Source organism: Rhodnius prolixus, unplaced genomic scaffold (assembly GCF_049639745.1).
Source record: "Rhodnius prolixus isolate KJV_2025 unplaced genomic scaffold, Rpr scaffold_4, whole genome shotgun sequence".
NCBI classification, from domain to species: domain Eukaryota; kingdom Metazoa; phylum Arthropoda; class Insecta; order Hemiptera; family Reduviidae; genus Rhodnius; species Rhodnius prolixus.
In genome coordinates, this window is record NW_027411614.1 from 50,271,836 (window position 1) to 50,287,979 (window position 16,144).

General features: G+C 36.5%; 1 protein-coding gene across 5 annotated transcripts in view; it reads left to right on the plus strand.

The window, feature by feature from the left end:
* Nucleotides 1–14,780, plus strand: part of LOC141455510 (uncharacterized) — a 28,175-nt gene extending 13,395 nt beyond the window's left edge. The window contains exons 10-11 of one of the 5 annotated variants that reach the window (XM_074130621.1): nt 13,025–13,225; nt 13,373–14,779. The gene's annotated coding sequence lies outside the window, so the exon portion shown is untranslated. Of the gene's footprint in view, nt 1–13,024; nt 13,226–13,372 lie in introns of all 5 variants that reach the window. The other 4 variants (XM_074130620.1, XM_074130619.1, XM_074130623.1 and 1 more) reach the window with 4 other exon arrangements.
* Nucleotides 14,781–16,144: the final 1,364 nt, after the last annotated feature.

Sequence of the window (16,144 nt, forward strand, 5' to 3'; positions counted from 1 at the left end):
ACTTTTAGACGAATTTTTGCCTTCAAAATTACTGAAAGGAAATAAATATCTACTGAGGTAAGGTAGCCTTTCGAGCTGCCAGTGAATGACCGGTTTTTAGTTTGAAAACGCATCAGTAGTCCTCCATTTTGTTCATCGTTTTTCCCATAATGGACTCCAATCCCTAAAATGCTATTTTTAGAAGCAGTGACAAATATCCATTTAACGGCTGCTATCTATTTCACGTTTGAAAGAAAACTGTTCCATCCAGTAATTTCTTTAGCTTTTAGAAGTCAGAGGGTATGAAGTCTGGTGTAACACTTGCATACCTACGCTACCATATACATATACAACAAATAAGAAGTAGAGCAATCAGTACTTTTCCGGCCTTTGAGGACTTCAGAACAGCCGTAAGACTTTCACTTACTTGAAGAAGAGAAGTTTCGAAAAGGAAATGATTCTGCGTAGAAAACAATCTGCTTTCAACTAATGAATACTTGTTGGAGTAGGCCTTAATGGAAATAATTGAGCGCGAATAAATAATTCAAGAAAAACCAAGAAAAGAAATATAAATATCTGGCATTGATATTCAAAACAGCAAGTTAGCCCCTCGTCTGTGTGTATTTTGCTTTAAAATAAATTACTCGCAATATAAATAAAAAAGTAAATTGAATAAAATAGGAGGAGAAATCGCTCGTTACTTTGGAGGGCCTGGAGCTCCCCTCTTTGTTACTTAACTGGCGCTTGGTGCTGGATTTGTGTTAGAAGACTTTTTTCCAGTTTTACTTTTTTGAAGTTCGCCCCTTACTTGATCCAGTTACTTACACCCTCGGCCCTAACAACTTGCACACTGAAATCCTCGGCTCACGACCCTTCTATTACCTTCATATAAAAAAAGGGAAAGCAACTACCCCGATTATTGCTTCGCCTGTTCAATCCTCCAGGAAGAGAGGAAGAAGGAGAAGTATGAGACAAAGCAGACTTACAAGAGACCAAATATATCTTCTCGCTTGGAGGCGGCAGGGTTGGAAGCTTTAGTTTGGCACAAGTGTGATTACTCAAATGAGATTGGTCCAATCAACTACGTGTTGTACGGTTGTTTGCTGTAAAAGGGTATTCGACCGTTTTGGGGGGGATGTATAGGGCGGGAATGACTGACTCATCAGTCACTCTCTCTGGATGAAATGACCTTGAGGCAACGCCTCCGGGTACCAGTAGTTTGTTACACTATAAGTTGTATTATTAAAATACGAACACCGTCACCCTAGCAAGCAGAAACAATGAGTAAAGCATGCTAGACCAGCTTAATGCGTCCCTCCTTTTTACTTTCTGGTCCTCCTCGTTGCAAGCATCAATTGCATTCATGCGGATTTTTAATTCTAAAGATTCAGATGAAAGTAAGAGTGATAAATATCATGTTTAGGGATCAGATCGGTGATATGGATTAGCTGAAAGATTTGAATTTAAGTAGCATCAACATTCGAGATCATTGTCACCCGGAGCTTTTCTCACTGCACAACTGGAAATAGGATAGTGTTCTCTCATTACTGTCCATCACCGGTCAGTGAGCTGTAAAAAGCTCCTAGAAAAAGCTAATCTTTAAAACACATTACGAATACTTACCAATATGTTGATATCCACTCCAAAAGAGAGCACGAAATGGAGAACTGACTTTTAAAAAACACGAAAATGGAGGCTGTTATTATTGCGGGCATCAGAACGCCCGCAGAAAGACAAAACAACACCTTAATTTGAACGACCGACTTGTTCTGACAATTCGCGCAGGCAAATTAAACACCCTCTTAACAATTTCCTTCTTTGACTGCTTTGTCGAATTTGACAGATTTGGTCAGATCACTGGAACTTGCATATCACCTCTTAGCAAGAGTGAAAAACAAAGAAAAAATAGCAGGTCTAAATTTTATGTTTTTGGTTCTCCTGGTCACAACTCGAAGGACAAAAATGGTTTTAACAACTCAAAATCAAAAGCTTCAATCTCATACGCCATATCTGTGGTGATGTAATATTCCAAATCGTGATATAATGCTATTAATTAATTTGACATTATAATAATATTAATTGAAGACCCATTGTACCAATTAGCTAATTTGGAATAATATTGCAATTGAATAATAGATCAATATGCCTTTATCTAATCATTTATATAGGGTAACCGTCGGTAAATGCTCATTTAGCGAGCTACAATCGAGCAGCTCTGGTGCTTACACACTTATCAGGTTTCCTTCGGATTTTCCGTAAACTCAGAGTTTCCCAGTTAAATTAGCTGTAGTTAGAAAAAAAAAAAAGAAATGAGAAATCACACTTTAGAGGCCCATTATACAATCGCTCCAGAGCTTGCTCCAAAAATCATTTTTTTTCTAAAAGTTTCAAGTAAATCCTGAATATATAAGAATAATTAGCTCACTTAGTTTACCAACATTAGTAACGACAACAGTATTCAAGAAATTCAATGATCAAGACAGAGTTCGAAGTTCGTTTTCTGTGGTTTTCCCCTGAACTTCTTGTTCAGGAGATTGAGTATTTACACACGAACCACTTTGGAACAAACCCACTTCTTTTTTAAGGACTCAGTACTCCTCAAAACCCATATTTTCGGCGAAAAAAAAAATCGATATTGAAAATTTCTATTTCCTTTGTCAGTTGTTAATAATTACAGACCCATTTCTTTCCTTCCGCATTCCTCATATCACATTTCATCGCATTTGTTGAGACTTTTTTACAAATCAACGTTTCAATAATCAATTAGACAATCGATTAAAATTATCCTAACAATACTATAGATGTGTAAGAGATGCCGAAAAAGTGGAAATCAAATTGCAACTAGTCACGCTAGAGTTTCTGAAGATTTTTCTTAATTATTTTAGTTGGTTTGGAAAAATTGTATTTACCGTAGAGTTAGAAAAGTGCAGATCCTAAATCTGATTATTTAAATAAATGAATTATTTGAAATATCAGTGTTGAAGTGGCATAGAAAGGTAGTTCCTGAAATGGGATTAAAACTAAGGCAATAAACTCCATTGTAATTTAGTTAATGTACACTCATTTGTGCAGAGGGGCTTTAATATGGTGACCTGAGCTGAGTGGGTAGACTCTAATGTGGGCCCCAGGTACAAGAACGAGGTACGCCCTCTACCGCTCTTACTTGACCAACTAAAATAATACTGCCATAATATATGGATTGATTTTGCAATGCAATGGTGATCATGCGATGCGTTAAATGTAACACAGAAACTTTATCCATTTACCATAACCATTGGCCACAGTTGATTTCATAAAATTAGGAACTCGTTTTTTTTTTAAAAGGTATATTTCCAATTTATTTATTTTTCTAGCTCTTCTTTCAGTTCAAGATCTTTAAACAATCTTAGCAGCTGAGATGTTTCTTTCACTAAATCGTGCCACACTAAATAAATAATCAGGTTAATAAATGGCATGTACTTACAATGGTGTTCTTTATTTGGGATACCCAAGTACCTATGTGCTATCTCCTTAACATTAACTGTGTTTAAATTTGTGTTGACTAATAATTCCGTTTGTCAAAAATAATGGAAAGTAAAAAATACAGATACCAAAGAGGGCGTGGTGTGGCATACATTGAGTAGGCGTGGTTCAATAAACATTTCTAGCTTCTGATTGGCTCTGCTACCCACCTACTTTTCACACTTCCATTCTCCACTGTGATTAGCCAATTCTTTATTCTTAATTATTTCTATGAAAAATAAAAGTTTAATTTTTTTTACTAATTTTTCCTCCGTAGGTATTTGATCAAGAATCAAATTATACAATACAAATTTTTCTCAATTAAAAACATTAAAAAATAGAAGATTTTTCTTCCTTAATGTCTTGTTTTCTGTACTAATAGTGCAAGGGTAAACAGGAAATTGGGAATAATGGTTATTTTCTTGGGAAGCAGGTAAAAGAAAATTGCGGGTCATGTTTCATGTTCACATATTGTTACCCGCCAATTTGTGTGTTTATTTGCATAGGGATGTTATATATTGATCATTAAAGATTTAATGATAAATAGGTCGATACCTCCTATTACAGTCAATGTAAATTAAAAGGCGTGCTACAAAGAACAAATATTTTGTATATGGAAATGGCGACGAGCATAAGGGTCTGGGACATGCAATAAATTCTAAATGATATTAATGAAAATTTAATGCAGTAAAATTACTTAATTAATTGTTGGGGATTAAATGGGAATAAATCACTTAAGCATTTTCGAAACATTTTAAATGACTGAAATTACGAGCTGAAGTATTAATGAAATAATGGGTACTAGCTTTATTGGTGTACTTTTTGGCGTTTAATCAACCCTTATACTTAACTTTTTAAGGTGTAGGTTGTGTGTCAGCGGAACTTTATCTCTGCTGGAGAGATTGTTTAAAATGATGCTTAGAGTTGCAGTCTCCAAAGAACCCCATGTAAAAAATATTCTTCATTAAACGTTTCGAATAAAAGTGGAAGGTGTTTATTTGAAGATAAGAGCAGGACGGTTCATGTTACGTAGGAGAGCGCTAACCCCGCCATCTTGCTAATTTTTATTAAAATCGGGATAAAATTTACAGAATGAACGTTTAAAAGAGGGCCTTACATATATGGGGCTAACTTTTTCCCCATAGAATCTAGAGCATCGAGATCTGCATATCTACATGAAATTCCGAATCGAATGAAACCTCATTCATGAAAATCGGTTCACGCGTTTAGGCGCTACATTGTTTACAAATTAAAAGGTAACAACAACAACTGCAAGAAGAACAACAAGAATTTTTGAAAATGCCGTTTTTGCCCATTTCTGGCATTGCTTTACTCAGGGACTAATTAATTTGCATTTGTCTAACATTTCATTGTTGTGGCTTAATAACCGGACCACCTTCACTACATCAGCTCCGATAATTGTTTGTTGATGTCTCCCTGTTTTCCTTATAGTTTTAGCACTCTTGAAGATCATCGCAAATCCATCTACTTCCTCAATTTAAAGTCCAGCGCATCAGTCCAGGGAATATTTCCAGATAACAATAATCATGGCAAGAGGGTGGATAATTAAACTTCCGTTTTATCGGGGAAATGACGCCACAAAACTAGCCATAGTGACAGAGGGTGTTTGGAGGCGGTTAGAGTTCACAGACAGGCCGGGCTAGGAGCGGCAATACCGGAACTCGGCTCGCACTAACTTCCAGATTGATCCCACAATAGCGTGTAGTAAATTGGAGTTTACTTTAAAAGAAAGTCACCCTAAATAGCGTTGCGATAGGGATCGGCGTAACCCACAATCCGCTCCCCTAGAATATCCACAAATTAAATTAAACCCTGTCGGGGTGGCGATATGGTCTGGGCTAACATGATCACCGGCCTCTTTCAGCCGCCCCCGCTCAGAACAATAATGTTTCGCGCCTAATAAATGCTTATTAGAATTTCAATTGTTGCATTATTCAATTTTTTTTCCCAACTGATATGTTTTTTTTACTGTTGTGAAACTACATATGAATAATTAATTTATGGCATGTTTAGGTCACGTGTATTTATTAATTTTTTTTATAATAACCCACGTGATTTCAGAGTTAACAAATTGAATCAATCAATTGCAGATAACGTCTTTCAAATCCATTTTCCATTTTTATTGAATATCTTTTCCTCCAAGTGAAGCAAATTTAATTTCTCTTACTTCTTAATAGGGGGTGTATTGCAATCGTAACAAATTTCCGATATTGAATATTCAAGGAACAAAAGCTGGTGAGGAAAATGGCCGCTGGTGACCGGAAGAGAAAGCTCGAGCATGCCTTTCGCTTGCACTTCTCAAAGTTCTAACTTTTCAAAGCCAAATTTTGAAACATATATAACTATTATCCAGATTTTAAAGCTACTCGTTCCTATATAATACACTGCCTTCACATCCATCCTCATAATCTCCAAAAATTAATTTTTTGCATACCCACAGAAACATACTATTTACTAAAATTCATATTTTTGGATTCTGGTAATCTCAAGACGGATATTTGCTATGAAAACCTTGCTATCAAACGGAAATATGGCTAATTGAGTGCCAAATTGGTGCTCAATAAACCGGAAATCAGTGTCAGCTTTCTGAGATTTTCTTTTGTCCAATTATGTTGACTGTACACTCTTCAACAAAATCGCTGTTTCTCTCGTGGGGATCCTCAAAGCATGAATTTCCGGCAAAACCAGCCAATCAAAACCAAAATCCTCGCGAATGCAGTACTTCTATTAAGAGTTGTGAGAGAGACATTTCTAGTTAGAATTGTAAACATTGGAAGAGAAATTCATTTAAATTTTTCGCTTCAGACAACTTCTTTCTTTCTTTAATTTTCACATATTGGAGTTGAAATCTCGATCATGCATGAACGGCATCCATTTTCACAAAACTGAGTACAGATGAATATCACGTTACAATTAATTAAGATAAATGATTGCAAAGCATGAACATGCATGCAGCAGAGTAATCTTATGGAACGGCCGGCCGGCTTTTCATGTTGTGTGAATCCTGTGTTTGTGATTATACACGATTATGTACGATCCTGTGCGAATATGAACGAGAAAGGGGGCGGTTTGTGTGTGGGTCCGTATGGGGGATGTACATTTTGTTAGTGTGATTTGTATTCAATCTGTTTAATGCCTTTTGTGATTTGATATACTAGCTGTATATGGGGTTATTATGATTATATGTAGGTGATTCGTGCCGGCCTCTGTGATGGCAGGTGTCCGTTGCAATGGTGACTCTGGCTGAGAGAGACCGCCTGGACACTCTTCATGCAAATGTTTCACTAATGCACCACACAAATGTCTTTCAACTGCAGGGTATTACAACACTGTCACCATTACTCTGTCCCTATTACACATAGTACACACACTCTCTCAGAAATAAAGCCCCTCTTAACTTCGCTATATTTCTACTTTCATTTCAAAACAGATGAGTTTTATCTGAATAGATCGCTCGGTAGAGAGCGCTGGTAGTCGGCCCCCTATAGCTCTTAATATAACCTACCCACTTCAAGCCCCGCTAACCATTTCCGCCAATTAATCCTCCACCTACACTTTCCCTCTAGTTGTATTTCAAAGAAGGTTAAAGGAGGTTATAGTGAGTAAAAGCGGAAGTAAGTAACACTGAGTGGGGGAATGTCCTCACGCACAATCTAAAAACAGTTAACATTCAAGTGCTGACAAGAAGTGCTGGTTTAGACTCATTACCGCTTCGTACAATTAGTTTTCCTTTTTCTTCAAACCAGCAGGATTTGAACGCTGGTAGAAGACTTCGTTGGGCTTCGTCTTTCTCTCCGCCTTGCCTTTTGTTGAAGTTAGCTTTTCTTTTAAACCATATCTCAAGCTGTTCAAGTTACGACTCTCTATAGTCCTAGAAGATAGCTCTTCAACATTTAGCCAGTAGAGTTCCGTTTTAATCCGCTGCTGCTGCAAGCTTCTCACCCAGCTTTATGTGGCTTGTAATGGTTGATCGAGTCATCCACAATAACAAATCAACGAATCATTTGGATTCTATTTATATACTCATAGTACAAACATGGCTACCAAGATCGTTTTTGCATTTCTCGTTGGACAGCATCGAACAAATGCGATCTCATACTTAATTCTTGAAATAAAATCGTTCGTCTTGAGGCATTAAGCAAAGAAAGAACTAAAAGAGAACAAAAAATTCGCGAGCCGAATTTATGACAAAAATAATTCGTTTAAGATACCTAAAATTCACAACTTTTCGAACCAATCTCAATCCCAGTACTTTCACTGTCCAATCTATAGTGCGGTAAGATCGGACAGCTGCGAATCTTACTCGGATATCACCTGAATTTTTGACGCATGTCGTTGTTTTAACTTCTTCTTGTTTTTGTTGAACAGCTGTAAGGTTTTGCCAAAATGAGGGCCCTTGTCTTTTCGCTAAGAAAGAATCATCGGAAGTAGTACCATTTCTTGCGGTGCACATGCTGTGACAACTATCTCATCGCCGATCATCCAATACACCGTTCTTCACGTGCATCATCTCTAAAATAAGTTTAAATTCGGTTGTCAATTTTACTTACAGTTACAAATAAATAGCTGACCTTCAAGCGGAAAGGCTATAAACCTGAAAGGCTATAAACCTTTAAATGAATTTCTAGTAGTTGCTTCCTGTCTATCTGACAAGATTCAAGAGTAAATCCTCTTATGAGTAAGACATGTTGGATAATTTTCCCGTTCTGGACACACAACTTCATGAGCTTGTACACAAATACACAAACACAGAAATTAGAAAAGGATTTTTAAGTCAAGTTATAAAGATAACGACCTTCATCAAATCCAATCTGACGCTACTTCACTGACCACAAAAACCTTATATTGCCACTACAGTTGAAGTTCTAAACATTGTCCAACCAAAGGGTAGAATATGGGTGCGCTGGACGAATTTAAAGGATAACATTATAACCCAAGGGTTTATTTGGATGTCAGGAGTAGAATTAATATAACAAATCCACAACTCTGTGGTCTTTCCTCTATTCTTTTGCTACAAAACACATTCTCTGATCTAGTTATTTCTAACAGCGTGTTTTACCCTTTGGTTCGTTTTCGTATTTCCTTTTCACATTCCCTTTAACTAACGAAAAAGGAAGTATCGCAAATTTGCGGTTTTTTTTTTTCTATTCGAATTTCCACAATTTTGCATTTCCTCTGAAAAATAAAATTCTTTTACCGAATGGTCTGTCTGCTATTCTTCCTGTGATCTGTAAACTTTTTTTTTTGATCCGGAAAAATCAAGAAAGAGCAGTTTTGGAAGAGAGCTTGGATCGCCTTGGAAATCCCATTTTATTGGAATGTACGGGCCTCTTTCTGATGAAACAACTAAGAATGGTGAAGGTGTTGCTGCAGTTCCGAGGGGAAGGAAATCACACTTGCGCAATAACAATTTACAAAAAAGATTTTTCACATTTCTGAGATTTCATTGAATATGGCATCAACTACATTCTTTGAACTTTGTCCAATCCTTAAGCAATCTTAAATTCTTTTAAGATTTCCAATAGTGTAAAAGTAAGTATTCCCCTTAAAATGTCGTTTCATGGTGATCCAAACAATACATATGTTAGGAAGAATTAAATATGTTTCAAAAGTTCGAAATTTGAACCTTTGAACATTGAGATTTGCAGTGAGAGGAGGTCGCGAAAGGGCTTACAGCAGATTTTTTTTTTTTGCAACAAATGAAACCCATTTTCCAAATGAATTAAAATAAATTACATTTCTTAATTAAACCTTTGAACTGCAAAAATAAACCATTACTAAATTATGAGCTAAATTAAAACTTATTTCCATTAATCAACCAAATTGAAATTTGCTTCCCACAAATTAATCGATTTTTTCCAAATAGAATTTAACATTTATTTGACAGCATTATCTGTCTCCTGTTACATCCGCATGTTGAGGCTTCAGCCCCGTCCACTGGCTGACTCTAGCTCATCATAGGCCCACACTATTCGTACGTCTCACTTGGTCGCTTTCAAACTTCACCATTTTAGGAAGCCACAATAAAGATTTTCATTCGCTATCAATCTACTTTATTCTAGCTAAATTATTGTAATAATGCTTATTTAGTTGACAAATTCGAAATGGCAATTTTAGTGCAAACCATAGGAAAAAATACTTTTAGTTAATTGGTGGTTAGTTTCAATTGAAATGTTTTTGTGAACCTGAAGAAATGATAAGATTTGTGTGAACTTAAGTTTTTAGCTATCAGCAATATATTTCGTTTTTGTAACGGTTGTTCCACCAATTTTACGGATTCCGGACTACGTCATATCCGATTAAAAAAAAGAAAGTAGAGACAGCTGAAGTACATGTCGTGTGGAACGTTCGACACCAGAAATTTAATGTAGATGTACCAAGGATTTATGTAACTTGCTAAGAAAACTAATTCCGATTAAAATTGATTTCAAATTACATTGCTTCAGTTTGGATAATATGGTTAGCTAGCTATCCAGAAATCGTAGATTTATGCGAAAATGTTCCGGTATTCCTTGTCCTGATTTACATTTGATTATTAATATTAGAGTAATGTATGTACAATAAAATGCTTAACGTAGAATGAATCCTCTTCACGTTAAGTGCTACGTGACTTTCATTATACGCTTTGAACCCAGTCGACTCTCTGAACTCTAAAGATCAGATTTGATTATTTAGCCGACAGTATATACAAACCCCATCTCCCCAAGTATGTCTACTTTGTGAGTGTATGTGTTTTCACAAGTATATTTGCACAGTTCCTGCACGGGTAGGTTTGCGCGTGTTGGTTTAAACCTTGTCTTCCTGGGGAGTTGGTAACCTCGCCCAACCGTAGTTGGTCGCCTAGTAACCGGAAATTAGTGGTTTTACGTTATCATGTTTGCAAGCGTCATGTTTTACAATCTACAACCCTATCATCCATCCTAAACTCCATTAGATTATGCCATTCTAATACATAATTGTCCTTTCTTCTGGAGTAATCGATAAAGCTCATCTCACGGAGATAGATAGTGGTAACTTGAGGTGGGTTATGGTCTAAAATGGGATTTTGGTTTGTGTTAATGTCTCCCAGTCAGCCTATACATTTGTAACTAATATTAATACAGATGTATTAGCAATATTACTACATTCAACTGACTGTAATAATGCAAAGGGTGAAAGGATATCCACAGTTCAGAACAATGTACTGGATTAGCAGGTCAAAGTGATATCAGAGCCATTAATTCCTGTGAATCTCACGAAAATTCTGCTGTGAACACGATTTTCCCTTCCCAAATTCTTAAAGGTTTTTCCATCACAGACCTGGAGTTCCATACTGCTCGCATCCCAGTGCCCTTCCAGTCTTCGCACAATAATTTTCTTAAGAAATGAAGAAGAAGAAAGAAGAAAGAAACACCGAAGGGATTTCAGGAAATATGACGTCAAACTATTTAACATTTTTTAAAACATATGTGGGTTTGCCATATCTACTTTTAAATTAATTTTCAACGATAAAAGCACAAAAAATCAACTAGAAACATTTAAACTGCTGAATAAGTTGGATAGGTCCTACCTGCCATCTTCCATCTTCCATTGGTACCTACCCTGCCCGCACAAACCAGTTCCTGAACAAGGACACCAGATCTGTCCGAAAAGTCGAACATTAAAAGAAAGTTAATTTTTTGTTGGCCCTGGCCAACCTGTGAAGTTTTTATTAAAAAGATTTAGTGAATTCCCTAAAATCATTGTCTTCCTATAAATTATACTTCATTCCATACAGCGTGTTTTGTGTTATTTATTATTTATATCGTCAAATAATATTTTAAACGAAATTCATAACGTTTCTTTATTTAATAGTGCAAATCAGCTTCTTTTCTTGTGTGAATATTTGTGCGCATTGACACGAAGTGTTACCCAATGCCTAGGAATAGTTGAATTAACTGTTCCGTTGTTCAACTTCCCTTTACATTTGACACTCTCCTTAGATTATCACAACTGTTGATAAAGGAACTATCGTAAAAAGAAGAAGTTTAGATATTTTTCCCAAGAAAAGACAAAAGTAGACGAAGAGCTATTTTTGGGGGGAACTACCCCCGAAGATGTCATTGTAAAGATTGACGGTTGTCACTCTAATGAACCAACAAAAAACACCCTCAAGTCATCCCTTCCGGGGCACAATGCAATCCCACACACACACACACTTCCAAATTAATTGACACATTTCACAACCAATCGCCCCATCTTACAGTAGTCTGCCGGTTCAACTTTTCCAAAGTTAGATCCCTTGGCCTTTTCCCAGTTTGAAGGTGACGCACACACAAAAAAAAAAAATCTTAAACGTTGGTGTTGTGGTAAGCACCTAGTTTGAGGGTTACGCTGGGACGATCAGTCCTCAATTCTAATTGGTGAGGAGATGGAAGTTGCAATATCCACATGTCTGGCACGGATATTAATGACATTGCAGCTCCTTTGTCGTGGATTTGACTGTCATGTGAGTATTCTTTCTATTTAAGAGGCTAGACAAAGGGTTCCTCTAGAATAACATAGACTCGAAACCCTCATTGGAATTGAAAAGTTTACTTTCGTTAATAATGATGTCTGGGAAAAAAGAAAACCATTGGTTGCATTGTATAGATATAACAGAGAGGGGGGTGTAACAAGTGATGCGGTCGTGATTGGGGGAATGGTTAAAAGGTGAAACGTCATCCAATAACATTCAAAGTGAAATCTATGATTTCACCATTAGTCGGCATCTTTGCGGCTCCCTTGCACATTATGACAGCATTGTCCCCACTCCAGATACAAACTTTTAAGAGCAAAACAAACACTATATTTCAACAATATCTAGGTCTGACTTCACATCTCAGACCTCATTAATTTCATTGACAGCAGACTACCTTCATCACTCATAAAAGGGAACTAATCAATACGTCACTTCCTGCTCTCTGTATGGCAAAACCCTTCCTTTAACTAAACATAAAATTCTGAACTCCCTTAAACTTGATGAACTCCTTTTCTTTTTTATTGTCTTTGGCAGAATGTGGAGCTCATAAATCTGGTTTTATGTGAGCTTGATCTGGTGCTCCTCAGTCAATTTGTTAACCATAAAATATCAAATTACTTCCTTGAACCAGATTGGACGATCTGATGCATCTATTCCTTTTCTTCTACAATTTTTTATTTTATGTTTATTAACTAGTCAAATTTGTGGAATTGACTTTTCATTAACTCCAAAAAGTTGCTGAAAAGAAACAAAAAGCTCAATTTTATATTCCGTTTAAAACCATGTCATTTCCGATTTTGAGTTTTCCCGGAAATAAAGGTGAAAGGTAGTTAGTTCACTACGCTCTTTAGGCACTGGGTCGTAAAAAAAGTTCTTGAGTTTTTGGCTGATTTACTTTATTGAATATTAAAAAATAAGTCATCATTATTTTATTCTTCAGTTAAAAATCCATCTTTGGGCCAGTAATTCCATTCCCCTCTTTGGCAACACGAACTTTCTTTTGAGGCAAAGAATTGAATACAGTTTGCTTTCATTTTTTCGCAGGTATGGATTGGAATAGCTTGTTGGTCCAAAGTAGCAAATTCTCGCATTCAAATGCTGCAGAACTTCTTTTCAGTGGACTAAAGAGGAGAGCTTTTCGGTCAGAACAGCAAGGACCGTCTCTACCGGTGCTGAACAGACTTCCGATTTGACAGCTCGCCCATCGAGGACCAACTCGAAGTGGTACTACGATAGTATAGAGTGGTAACAATAAACACATACATTTTTTGTTTTTCCTTACTATTTCCTCGCTTTCCCTGCTATTTCCTTGCATTTTCTTCAGCGGGAAATATTGGTGACAATATTTTCCACGTAATATATTTATTTATTTTTATTTTTTACTTTTTACAGAAATTTGAAGGAAGAGAGCTGCGGCATCAAGAGATACGATATTAAGAAAGGGTTCTTCATCTTCTTTCAGTCTCATCATGAACGTTAATTACGCATAAAATATGAGCTAGCTAACGGACCAGCAGAAGGAGGGTGACTCTATCATTAATTTCATCTCTTTTTTGTCTCCGACAGAGAGATAAAGAGTTGTTTTAATATTCAAGACCCGGAGCAATGAATGAATGCCGGAGAAGTGCATTAATAAGTTGACCGAACTGGAGGCAAAAAGTGCCCTACAAAGTTGTAACTTGTTGAATTTAGTGGATTCAATAGAGAAATTTGAAAGGGTTTCTCCGTGCCAGTGGGTTTGTTTGGCGCGCTTTCTCCGTCCATACATATTCATATTGTAATGTCTATAAGACTGTACTGGTGTGTGTAAGTTTTCAGTAATCAAACTGTGGGTCTGATGGAGCCACTAATTATGGAATACATTGCGGAAGGAGGTCGGGTAATTAAGGGGAAAAGCGTTAAGGACTGCTCCTACAAAACACATTCCTCCGGTTCGCCCTTCCGGGCCAGTGCTCCCCCTTGTGCAAACACCCCCCTAATGTTTAGATTCTTCCACTAGCATTAATACAGGCCGACCAAAACTCAGGGTCTCTTTCACTCCACTGTTCTGGTCTAAATTCGGGCCACCGTTACAGGGAATATACTGTTCAATGTTTCATGAGTTCTATTCTCGGCCACTGGGCTTTCTTCAGCTACCCTATAACCCAAAGTAAAACACCAGCTTCTCTCTCATACTGATCGCTATTCCTTCTAAAGCATCGAAAGTAAAAGTTTAAGAAATATAAAATTAGATTATTTTTATTTTTGGGATAAATTTAAATGTAATTCATTATTCATTCACTCTCTTAAAGGATTCAGAATCCGGTGATTCAATAAGAATACGCTGACAAAAACTGAAATAATTAGTTACTTGAATGGGCAGAATAATAGTTTTAAGCTCATTTATTGGTACCACTTGGAGGCTGCTAATTGCAGACATTTTTTTATGTCAAATTACAATTTTTAAATTTACTTTATTTAAGGTTTTGCGGATTTCAATAATTAATTTAAATTTATTAATTTCTTCTGTGGTAAAGAAGAAAATCTTCTTCATCTTTTTGTTTTTTTGTAGTAAAAAGAAAAAAAAACTAAGTTTTCATAGAGGAAAAATATTTGTATTAATGTATGTATTTTTGAAAGTGAGGCCAACCTCTGCAGACGGACATAATGTCCATGCATGTGTTCTTTTTCTTAGTTTTCTGTTCAGTATGTTTTGTATTATTTTGTATCATATTTAATAAGCACACATTATTATTATCCATTTAGGTACTCATTCATTCATGTAATAATAGAAATGTAACAATTCATCTAATTCTATTTTAATGGTTTTTCTTAATCAGAGGAGGTACCCAGAGTTTTCCGTATTGAGTTCAAAATTACATGTTTCACATTCACATAGTATAAAAAAAAGAAGTGTTTTATGTGCAGATGTACGTGTACAGGGATACACGATTGGGTGTAGTTTGTGCGGTAAGAAATATTTCTCCATATCCACAGAAACTCGAGGGAAAACTAGGTAAAGTGGCGTTGCCATGTGATTAACTTTGCAAAACAGCATTTTATCGGAGTCTGTGGATGTAATTAAAACCAAATATCGAATTGAACAGTGCGTTTTTCCGTTTTTGAGTTATGGTTGGTGCTTACTTCTAAACAGATCGACAAGCGCACTAAATAGATTAGTGGAATTCACTCCAGCGACATGAAAACTAGTGTTCCTGCTAATAACTAAAAATTGCACTTCTTCCACTTAAAAGTGGTGGTAAAATGTGAAATAGAAATAGAAGGAAGTGGAACAGTAGGGCGGTCCAACTTGAAGAAGTTGATTGTTAAGTTGTTGGCCGGAAGTTGGTGGGCGTATTGTGTTACCCTCTACTCAGCACTTCCTCTTTGCTCCTCTTCTTGTAAGAGATGGCCAGCTCATTCACCAATACTGTAGAAGGCAGAGCCTCGAGATCTGTTCAAAACTTTCTCCACAGTGTTCTGTTCGCTCTCGAATCCACCCCAACATTCTCGCACCATTTATACAAAAGGAAAACAAAAAAAAAAAAAGGGTGGAAAAGCTCTCGCTCCATTTTCATATAATTATTAAGGGAGGGGGCTACTTTCCCCGTCCTTTATTATCGAACAATAAGGGTGAATAAAGGAGAGCTTTTCTCTTTTTTTCGACTTTGGTTGGAAAATTTCTTCCTGCAAGAAATAGCAGCAAGGTGGAGAGTTTGACGTCGATTTTAAGAGGCCAACTAAATAAGATCTTCCCTAACTTCGCTGTGGCCGAGCAGTTCTTTAAAAGCGCTTACTAGCATTAAACTGCTCCTTGCCACGAGCTTGGAGTTTACTCAATCCATCCCCATCCTAAAGCCTCCGCAGGACTATTCTAGTACAGACTACTCACTATATTGTATTAGGGAATTGCTTACCGTTCATGAAATCGCACGTGATTCCATTTCCAATTATTATTGCATAATAATGTTCGCGAATATTGTTCATTTACAATTATTCGCATAAAAAAAAAAGAATTTCGGTAGCGAACAATTTTCACCAAGAACCAAATTTAATTTATAAAATATTAAAAAAATAGATAAGCTCACAAACTGTTAAGATTATGAGGAATTATGTTTTCTACAATAGACATCGTCACAACACTTGCCTTGTCGCCTGCAGAAAAGAATTCAATTTTCATTTAGT